The sequence below is a fragment of the Chelonoidis abingdonii genome, chromosome 7, assembly GCF_003597395.2.
Source record: "Chelonoidis abingdonii isolate Lonesome George chromosome 7, CheloAbing_2.0, whole genome shotgun sequence".
NCBI lineage: Eukaryota > Metazoa > Chordata > Testudines > Testudinidae > Chelonoidis > Chelonoidis abingdonii.
The window spans coordinates 88,650,806-88,661,757 of NC_133775.1; positions in this window are offsets into that span (position 1 = coordinate 88,650,806).

The following is a 10,952-nucleotide window of genomic DNA, read 5'->3' on the forward strand; positions in this document are numbered from 1 at the left end:
GTACTCCAGTCATGAGTACTATTCCACCAGGTTTCTGTTATCCCTATAATATCCGGTTTCACTTCCTGCACCAGTAGCTCCAGTTCCTCCATCTTGTTCCCTAGGCTCCTCGCATTAGTGTACAGACATTTTAATTTTTGACGTTTGTCGTCAGTGACATTCTTTCCCCCGTCGTGCACAGACCTTCTACCACCAGCATCACCCGTTAGGCTAGTTTCAACTCCGCTCAAGTCCAAATGATATTTTTCCTCGGTAAGTAAAAGACCCTTCCCTTCCCACCCTGGATTCCAGTAGGAGTCCTCCGCCCTCAGAGTCCTTGGCATAAGAAGCCACCTGCCGCTGATGCAGATAACAGTGCCTAATGACCCTGCCCTGTTCATCTTTCCTGGAGCCAGAGCAATCTCCTGCTGGGACTTCCCATTTCCCTTGTTTGCATGCTTCAGCTCTGAAATGAGCTTTGAAATTCATTTACAGCCCACTTCACAAACTGTGATTACCCTGGTATGCATAAAAACAAACCAAGCTGCTTGCTGGAGTTTGAAGGCAGCTTGGCAAATATTAAACCTCATGGGTAAAGTAAAAGTTATTCCATTGCATGGTCCTATTATCCCTGACTTGCTACATCTTTGGGAGGGGTCAGGGACATTAAACAGAGGAAAGAAGGTCTATAGGGCAGGACACCAGCCTAGGATGTGAGAGCGTCAGCTTCAAGTCTTTGCTCTGCCACAGACTTCCTGTATGACCTTGGGCAAGTCTCTTAGGCACAGATTCACAATGTTATTTAAGCTCCTAACTTCGTCTAATTTCAAAGGACTTCAGGATCCTAAATATGTTTGTGGCTCTAGGCTATACCCTCTCCGTGCCTCAGTTTCCCATCTGTAAAAGTGGGGTCAGTAGCACTGCCCTATTTCACTGGGGTGTTGTAAGGATCAATACAGTAAAGACTACAAGGAGTCCGGTGGCACCTTAAAGATTAACAGATTTATTTGGGCATAAGCTTTCGTGGGTAAAAAAACCCCTTCTTCAGACGCATGTTTTACCTACAAAAGCTTATGCCCAAATAAATCTATTAGTTTTTAAGGTGCCACCGGACTCCTTGTTGTTTTTGTGGACACAGTCTAACACAGCTACCCCCGATACAGTAAAGACTGTGAGGCACTCAGACGGTAATGGGGGCCGTATGAGTACCCAAGTTAGAGCTGGATGCGTACTTGGCAAGTAGGCCATAGGGATAGAGCACTGAGCCACAGGAAGAGGCAGCAAGAGAGCGTATAGCTGATTGCTGCCTCCAAGGGTGGCATCATCAGCTTCACATGGGAGGAAGATGGACTAACAAGCAAAACTAAAATGCATTTGGAGCATGGGGAGCAGGGGAACTTGGAGGGTGATCCCATCCCAGAGACAGGGCCGGCTCCAGGTTTTCTGCCACCTCAAACAGCACCAAAAAAAAAAAAAGCCACGGCAGCACGATTGCGCAACTGCACTCTTCGGCGGCTGGTCCTTCGCTCCGAGTGGGACTGAGGGACCCACCGCCAAATTGTTGCCGAAGACCCGGACATGCCACCCCAATAGTGGCCAGAGGACCGGCCGTTGGTATTGGTCGCCCCAAGCACCTGACTCTTTAGCTGGTGTCTGGAGCCGGCCCTGCTCAGAGAGACCATGAAGTGTTTGTAGGGCTGTGACATTTGGGTCTTGTTTAGCCCTAGTTTCAAAGAAAGACTCTTATTGGTGCCAGAAGTTGCCATGGTCTCACCTCCTTGTCCACAATCTCTACACTGTCTGCTGTGTCCGCCATGCAGGAGCCACAATCATTAGCAGACTTCAGTTTAGTCCTGGTCCAATGCATTGCACGTGTGGGTATGCCTGAGAGCATGTTCAAACTCAAACCGGGGCCATAGAGAGCTGCACCTCCAGCTCCACAAAGTCCTGATGAGCCAGACATCTGAGGTGAATGTCTCTCTCAGAACTAAGAGAACTAAGTCACCACACCCATGCGTGCAGGGAGGAAATTATATTTGCTGTTGTCTGCAGAACCTCCCCCAAGCTGGAAACAATTCATTTGGCAGAGCAGAGATGAGCAGCATGTTAGCACATGCCCAAACCCAGCAACCTTGTCTGGAAATGGGAGGTTTTCTTCAACCTTGAGGGACTATTTAATCCTTATTCATTTCTCTTCATAGGACTGTTCATTCAGAGTAGGTGTTTTCAGATGTAGTCACCCTTCCAGAGAAGCCTGTGGGTAATGCTGAAAACTGCTGCCCTTTAGCAGAAAGCCTCAAGGCACTTCACAATTTAGACGACACTGTCTCAAAAGCCTTGATTCATCTGATGCTGGACTCTCAGCATGTGCTACAGCCCTTCATTTAATAAACAAAACAAACAAAAGCAATTCCCAATCCTTGGGAAAATGGCCACTAGGAGGAACAGCTGCTGAGGAATCAATGTGTTTGGAAATAAATCTTTCTCCGAACTCCGAATGAAATGATTTCCAGAAAGAAGCATGTTTGCAGCATGCATACTATTAGTAGCTGCAGAGGAGAGCAGGCCTCTGCTCCCACAGCATACATGCACAGAAACTAAGACATGGCAGAGCAGTCGGTTCCTTCCTTTACCCTCAATAAATACCCCCATATCCAAAGTTCAAATCCAATCTTTTAAAAATATTAGCTACAAGGACAAAGCAAATACTGAACATCAGGGCTTTAAAAGGGCAGAGTAAGAAGGAAAGTCTTTACTGCAAACAATTATTTTTACCTGTGCTCAGTAGACAAGCTGTCAAACCTGTGATCAGAACAAGTCCCTGGCTGGGTTAGACTTGTGCAGACAGGGCATTAGAGAAGAGTGTTGAGGTTCTACAGATCCACCCATGGTCCCACCTACCTTGGCAGCGCTGCAGTTATACTATGGAGCACTTTACACAATGTAAGGGGGCACCAGTTGAATGGCTGTACAAGGGATTCAGAATGTCCTTACTCTGACCCAATCTGAAGGTACTTGAATCCATGCTGAGCAGCTGAAGGATTTATGAATGGCTGAGAATAGAAAAAGGGAAGGACAGGAATTCACATCAGCAGTGTGATCCTGCTTCCATTAACATAGTACCAGGGTAGCTTGACTCTAAGGGCCGGCCAGCCAGCCTTGTTCAATTATTAGACGCAGCTGGGAAGGAATCAGGTGATCCTTTTATAGGGCTGGGAAAAATACAGTTGAAAGGAGCTGCAAGTGGGGGAGGGGCTTCTGTAGTAGACTCTGAAGCAGAGAGCTTGAAAGGAGGGGGTGCCCTTTTAGCAGGGAGAGAGGCAAGGGGGAAAGGCTCTTGGAGTTGTAGTCTTAGGTAGGCAGAAAAGGTGTGTTTTGTTTGATATTTTTGCCTAAGTTTTATACTGAAGGTTTAAACTGTGCCCCAAGAGTCTTTTGAGCATAGTAGTGACTCCTGCCTGAGCCAGGGAAACAGACCAGCAGATAATAAACCCCCCTAGTAAATTCTCCCTGATTTCCATAAGTGAAAGATCCCTCTCCTCCCCTGCCCCTCATCCAGGGGGTGGTCTAAATCTTCCCAGTTGAGGCACTGAAGCAAGTATTGGTTTGAGACTTATTTCCTGGTGATCTGCCATTGCGCTGAGTGACTATGGCACTGGTGGAAATGATGATTCAACTAATATCCCACAATGGACTGTACCATGCATGCGTGACTTTAATCTCTGTAGGCCTCACTTGCCTTTCATCTGCTCTAGGTTCTAAGCTACCTTCTCCTGACTTCTAAACCAGCCTCTGCAGCTCTGCTTCCCCAGTGCTGTGGAAGTGAAACTGAGAAACGCAGCAAAAGTGACCAACACTGCGTCTTCAGTGTTAAATGAGGACCTAGATTCCACTTGCCAGCTCAGAAATAAAGAGCCTTGTGGCCATATAGGTCAGGAGGGTTGGTAATCAGATACAGAGATCGTTAGTCAAAATTCTGCCAGTTCTTCTGGTGGCCAAAAGTCTCACAGCTTGACATGAGCTGGTGGGTTCAGACAGAACAATTCATGGAGGGTTGGTGCCCATGTCTCAAAAACTTCCACCACAACTGGCTTTTGATGAGGGCTGTCATGGTCAGCAGTGGCCAGACAGGTGTATTGGCTGGGGTTTGCATGGGAGAAGCTTGCATCACTTTTGCCTGTGCTGTACTTCTACGCAGGTTTAAACCAAAAAAGACTTCAGGTGCCTAGGCTGTTTTCTGGCTTCTCTCGGTGCCCCTAAATTAATTTTAAAATACAGGAGTGCAACATCTCTGTCCAAGAGGCTGAGAGACCAGCACGCACTCCACTGCCTTTCACAGCACATTAGGTCAGTCAGTGTGACTGATGTAGGATGTGCTCAATTCTGTATGCCAAAGGGGTAATGAAACAGAAGACTCCTTGTGTTCTTTGTTCGTTGTGGCTTCTGCAAGATATGCCCAGATGGCCACAGCTTGAACACATGTGTACAGATGATTCTGTTACACACCCTCAGACCACAAGCTGGCAGCAGGGATGGAGGTAACAGGTGAATCAGCTCTTTCAAAGAAAACATTTCCAGAGGGTGACAGTAAAACCCAGCTATGAGAATCAATATGGATTAAACACATCTGTTTATTAGATGTCACAGGCTGCTAGCGTTAATCCATTTGGTGGAATGTAGATCAATCCTGAGCTGATGACACTTGCTCAGTTATTGTCAGCTCTGTGTCACCTGTGATATCTTTGAGACCATCCCAGATGGTTTCTGGCTTAATACATATAAGTGGACAAATCCTGGATCTTATTTGGGGATTGAGTTGGGACATTAGGGGTGTGAGGATCACCCTGTCGGTGTGATCTGTGACCCACAGCTCTTTCAGTGACATCCTGTTTATGTCTCTAGTGCAGTTTGTGGCAGACGGGAGACAGGATTCAGCTGCAATGAATCTGAGGCTACGTCTTCACTACCCGCCGTATCGGCAGGTAGCAATCAATTTCTCGGGGATCGATATATCACGTCTCATCTAGACGCGATATATCGATCCCCGAACGAGCTCCTGTTGACTCCAGCACTCCACCAACGCGAACGGTGGTAGCGGAGTCGACAGGGGGAGCCGCGGACGTCGATCCCGCGCTGTGAGGACGGTAGGTAATTCGATCTAAGATACTTCGACTTCAGCTACGTTATTCACATAGCTGAAGTTGCATATCTTAAATCGATCCCCTCCCCTACTGTAGACCAGCCCTCAAAAGGGATTTGTTACTGAGACTACTAGACACAGACAGGATCCTGTAATTCTCCTTGCTTCACTAACTTGCTGCCTAGCTGCTCACAACCCATGCTGCTTAATGTCACCAGCCAGGGTTTCCCTAAGTCCTGGCCTGGAACAAGCAGTCATGGAAGGGGAATGCGGCATATGCCACAGCACCCAGAAGGGCTATGAAGTTATTTATTGTAAACCAAAGAAGACTGGTGCATGCACTTCTTGGGATCTCTAAGAGATAACAATATACCTCTTGACGACTCTAAGGTCATCTTTTGTCTTTGACTATCAATATGGTAACTCCTAAAGGTTCTCTTACTTTGTCACCCACAATATACTGGGACAGGGGAAGTGACTTTGGCAGTCAGCCCATTCCCAGTCTGAGTAAATATAGCACGGGGGGTGTTGGTTTTTAAATTAACTTCAATGGCTTTAGATGAGTAAAAGAATAATTGAAAAACAAATATCAAAACAAATTCTGTAAACTGTCAAGGCAAATAATGTACATCAAAATAAATACCTCACTGCAAAATCCTGAGAACGCATCAAGTAACAAAAATATATTAGAAAGACTAACAGTACTAGAGGATTTCCTTTCAGCATATGAGGCTTATGACATATAATATAGAACTAAACTCAAATGGAATTTTTAATCAGGTAAATTTGAATTAAACTAGACATGGTTATTCAATACAAAATCCCTTTAAGATTAAAATTGAATCACATTAATAAAATGCTCAATGAATAAAGATAATACTCTTCAGTTCAGAGAGATTTAAGATAAAAAAAATCAATGAGCTAAATCAGAACTTTTTTTTTAATTGATTAGATTATCCTGTAGAAAAATCCACAGAATTAGGGATGAGTGACACAATAATAAACAGAGAGAGCTTTGTCACTCCAATGCTGTGGCAAAGGCTTGATCCTGATAATCACTGAACTCAATGAGAATTTTGCCATTGGCTTTAACAGGCACAGGTTTAGGACCTAAGAAAATGTTCTCCACCTCTGCTGTAGTATGACTAAAGCCTCAACTAGTGGGGCTTTTCTGGGTGGCCAGTAACCTGATAAATCTGGGCTGCCTCCTCTAAGAAACAACCAACTGTGATGAATTTCCCATCTACATGAGGGATAAAATTCGACTGGATTTGGACAGGATTGGCTGGTTCCATTGTGCAGGATTAAGTGAGGCAGGAGTCAAGGTAATACTTACTGCCCCTTGGGTTTCTTTCTTCCACCTGTTGCTCTGAGACATTTTTTTTCAGACCGCTCTGGATGTCTATTCGATTGTAATAGTCACAGACTTTAAGTCAAATGATTTCCAGATCATTTCAAGTAATTCTGAGTAACAAACGAATTCAGTCATTTTAAGATGGTGCTCAGAAAAACTGCGAGCTGAATACTGAAGTGAAATTTATCTAGTAGTTTATTGCTTATTTGCTCACCTCTAATTTCCATGCAGTGGATTTCAGGAGCAGTCAGAGCAAAACAAGTGCTTAAGTCAAGGGCAGCATATATGATCATCAGCTCTCTCTCATTCAGGTGTTTAATTAGTTGGCTAGCTGATTCTAAGCATTTCAAGTATACGTTCTACCTGATAAGCGTCCATTGAGGCAGCCACTCCTGTACAGCCAAAGTTTATGGACAGGATAAGTGACTCTTTGAAACCAAGATTTCATATCACACAGAATCAAGCTGACTCTGATAGTGGCTTTAGTAGCTCACATGCATCCTCTGTTAGGAAGCATGCAATGCTGCAACAGATCAACAGAATAAGTCCAAAATGATAACCCATTGGCACACAAGATTGTACTGCACCTAGCACTATAGGGGCATGGTCTATGACTAGGGCTCCTAGGGGGCTACAGTAATGCCCATAAATAAGTACACAAACAACAATAATAATGCAAGCTTACTAACAGCTTGGTAGCTCTGGTGGCCAGTGGATATTCTACACCCACTGCAATCCTCACATAGCTGGCAAGGTAGAAAGATGGCTAAGGGTCAGAGTCCACACTTAGATGAAGGCAACATGGTGAGGAGATTAGGGCACAGAGAAAGGGGTCTGCCACGTGCACTAGGTGTTCTCATCTTTCTATCTGAAGCACTGAGAAGTAGCTTATGTGTTTATTAGTGGGTGGGTGTAATTTTAGGCTTTAAAAAGCAAAACCATAGGGAATAATACATAATCTCATTGGAGATATATGTTTATATAGATATGCACACATATACACCCCCCCCACACACAACTTGATATCAGTTATTTATATCATATTTCAATTATTTTTCAGGTGTTGGTGAATTTTAATACTCAAAAAAGGTTAGATATGGAAAGTGTGGAAGAGCTGTATAAGTATTCCCCAGACAGCTCTGCCAATATACTTCAGTCCCAATATTTGGCGCTATCTACTATTCCAGTCCTTCCTCCACAGCTCAGTCAATAAACTTCAACCCAGAGGGCATAGAATAGCACAGAATATTGCTTTTATGTAGGTCCTACATACATTCCTTGGCCAAAAAGCAGTGGATTTTTTTTCTTTCTTCTGTTTAGACAGACACCATATTCTGCAACTTTAACATGGGTCAAATGTTGGGCTTTCCGACCGCTTGAAAAGGAGTCTATAATTTATTGTAAGCTATATTTCTGATGGTTCCCTCTAAGGTACCTCCTCCTCCCTTTTCATTCATTGCTCTACTCCACAATTAACAGCTGAGAACATATATTCAACCCTGAAATAATAGTGAGGGAGGGAAGTAGGATGGACATAAATCCCCAGAAGATTTCATCTCTATGTATAGTGTTTATTAGATAGTCTGCTTGGCTTGCAGCCATGTATCTATATATCTCAATAAGGAATGCAGCCTCTGACTGTCTGAAGTGCTGGCATTTACAGAGCATGTGTCATCTAGTTATTGCCTCATGTCCCTCCTGACAGCCTTGATCATCTGTTAATTAACATGTATGGCCTCTCCTCTGCACTCTTCTCAGAGCTTCAATTTCTCAGGCACCAACTTCTTCTTATTTGGGGTGTAGTCGAGCAATCCTCTGAAGATGGGTGGTTAGCAATGAGTCGAGCAGCCAACTTACTATTAGTTAACTGTGATGCTAGCCCTTTACCTCTGGTCAAAGGCTGGAGATAGAAGGATCTAACAGTCAGAACTACAGTGAAGCTCACAATCTACACTTCAGGGACTTATTGCATGCCCAAGAATGCAAAATGATGCAGGAAGGTAAATTTGCAACGCAGCGGTTTGATGGTTAGTGCTGAAGTGCATGGATGAGGCGGTAAAGAATTTGGTCATTGGTTAAAATGCAAGAATGCATTCTTAGTTTTAGAATGAGCATAACAGAAAGAAAGAAAGAAACTCTCCTCTCAGCTCTGTGATGTTCAGTGAGGTACTCTGAGAATTGCTCCTAGCCCTACAGATCAGTATCACAAAATTATACCTGTCCTCTCACCCTACAGAAATCGTTTTTTGAAAGGAAGAGCAGTAAAATATCATTATTTTTAAAATATCACGCTGAGCAAGGGAGTCATAGTATTAGAGCAACCTAGGATGTGTACATAACACAGGCGAGGGATTCACTGGGAGATGAAAAAAGTGTGTTTTGGAGAGGGGTCTGAAGGAGGTTGGCAAAGAGTGAGAGAAGGTCTCGAAGCACCTGGAAGGATAGCAGACTTCTTAAGGATAAGGAAACTTTAAGGATCTCTTTGTGTAACCCATGAGCTCCCCAGTATTTTCTAAGCTGAGGTCCGATTCTCCCCTGATTTGCATAGTCACTTACAGGCAGTGCAAAGCAGGTGTAAAACCATACCAACTTGCTTGGGTGGCTTTTTACACTAACTTTGCACTGGTGTAAATGACGACACAGGATGCCAGACTGGGGAGAATCAGGCCTAACACTGATTCACTAGATAGCAAATGCAGAAACAACTTCAGCACTCTAGGCCAGATTCTTAGATGTCATAGATCCATTGTCTTCAGTGGGGATCTGTTGATTTACAAGCTGAGGATCTGATCCTCTTTAAAAAACCTGGACCTTTCTGACCAGCTATAACATGCTATGTAGCCAGCCTGATTTTTCTAACTTTTGAATGTTGATTTCTTTCCATAACTGGTGATAAAGTGCTGCCCTGATGTTTCAGGATGATTGTTACAGTCACTGAGCAGTTCAAAGCATTTGGAATTCATGTCTTATTGCCTCCTTCCCCTATCACGGCATGGTATAATTGTTCAGAACTGCATAGCTTTCCCACCAAGTGTAATAACACTAACCAGAAAGGCACTGCCTCTCACATTGCATCACCAAGAGGTGCTCGTCCAATTGGGTTGTCTCATGTAAATACAGTGTAAACAATGCAAACAAATTGGAGTGAACTAGACAGTAATATACATAGAGGAATTTTATTTTTTTCAATGGCTGATGCATTACACCTATTCAGCACCATACTTCTGCAATGCTGAATCAGATTGAGACCAGGTCTCTGGGTCTGTGCTCCAAAGTGGCATGGAAATCACTACCCTGAATGGTCCATGAAATTATGAACTCACAAACCACTGAAGTCAATCAATGAGCAGCAACTGAAATGTCAGAGAAGTTAAAAAACAAGGATTGAGACCCCCTGTTCTTCAGAGAAGCACTAGATTGCTTTGGTGTTTGAAAATATGATTTACTTTGACCAGAGAAGAGTTGCTGAAACTATTGAGTAGTTATAAAATAATAGCTGCCAGGTGGCTAGTGACAGGTTAATTTACATGAAACCTCTTGCACTTTGGTACCAACCAGTCATTGGCCAGAAATGACACAGATCATGGACACTTATGTTTCCTAACTGTACTAAGAGGTTTTAGAACAGGAGTAATTTTTGTTTCAGAGCAGCTGATTATTTTGGCTTGTGAATCAAATGTCCCATTGAGAACCCCTTTGAACATCTGCCATGAGTAAGACAGTGTTCAGAATTTTATTTTAAATTAAGATGAGATATACTGTTAAAGCACATTAGAATACATTAGGAAAAAATACACTCCAAGAGCAAAAGAAGGAAAAATGAAACTCCATTGCACATGTCACCACGCTAATAGTCTCATCTCACTCACAAAAATCTTCCACTGATCTTTTTCAGTGCCTTTTTATGGGGAAAGAGAAAAAGGTTTACTTGGTTTTTGTTTGTTTGTTTGGATTTTCCTTTTGTTTTGTTTGTTTGCCACTCAGGGCCAGCTCCAGGCATCTGCAAAGGAAGCAGGTGCTTGGGACGCCCAAAGGAAAGCGGCGGCATGTCCAGGTCTTCAGCAGCAATTCAGCAGCAGGTCCCTCACTCCCTGTCGAGGGAAGGACCCGCCGCCGAATTGCCCCGAAGAATGAAGCAGTGTGGTAGAGCTGCTGCCAAAGTGCTGCCGATCACGGCTTTATCTTTTTTTTTCCCCCGCTTCGCTGCTTGGGGCGGCAAAAAAGCTGGAGCCGGCCCTGTTGCCACTTAGGATGAATGCAGGGTCCCATCACTACTTGAGCTACTGTCACAGAACTGAGTCCTGCAAACACCATTCACACGAATAGGTCCACTGAGAACTAAATCACAGGAGTAAAGTTGCTTGGGGATGGTCTTCTCAAAAGCACTCAGCAGTGGCCTAACTCTTCTCCCATTGAAGTCAATGGAAGTTGTATCATTGACTTCAATGGGAATAGAATTAGGGCAATCCTGAGCACTTT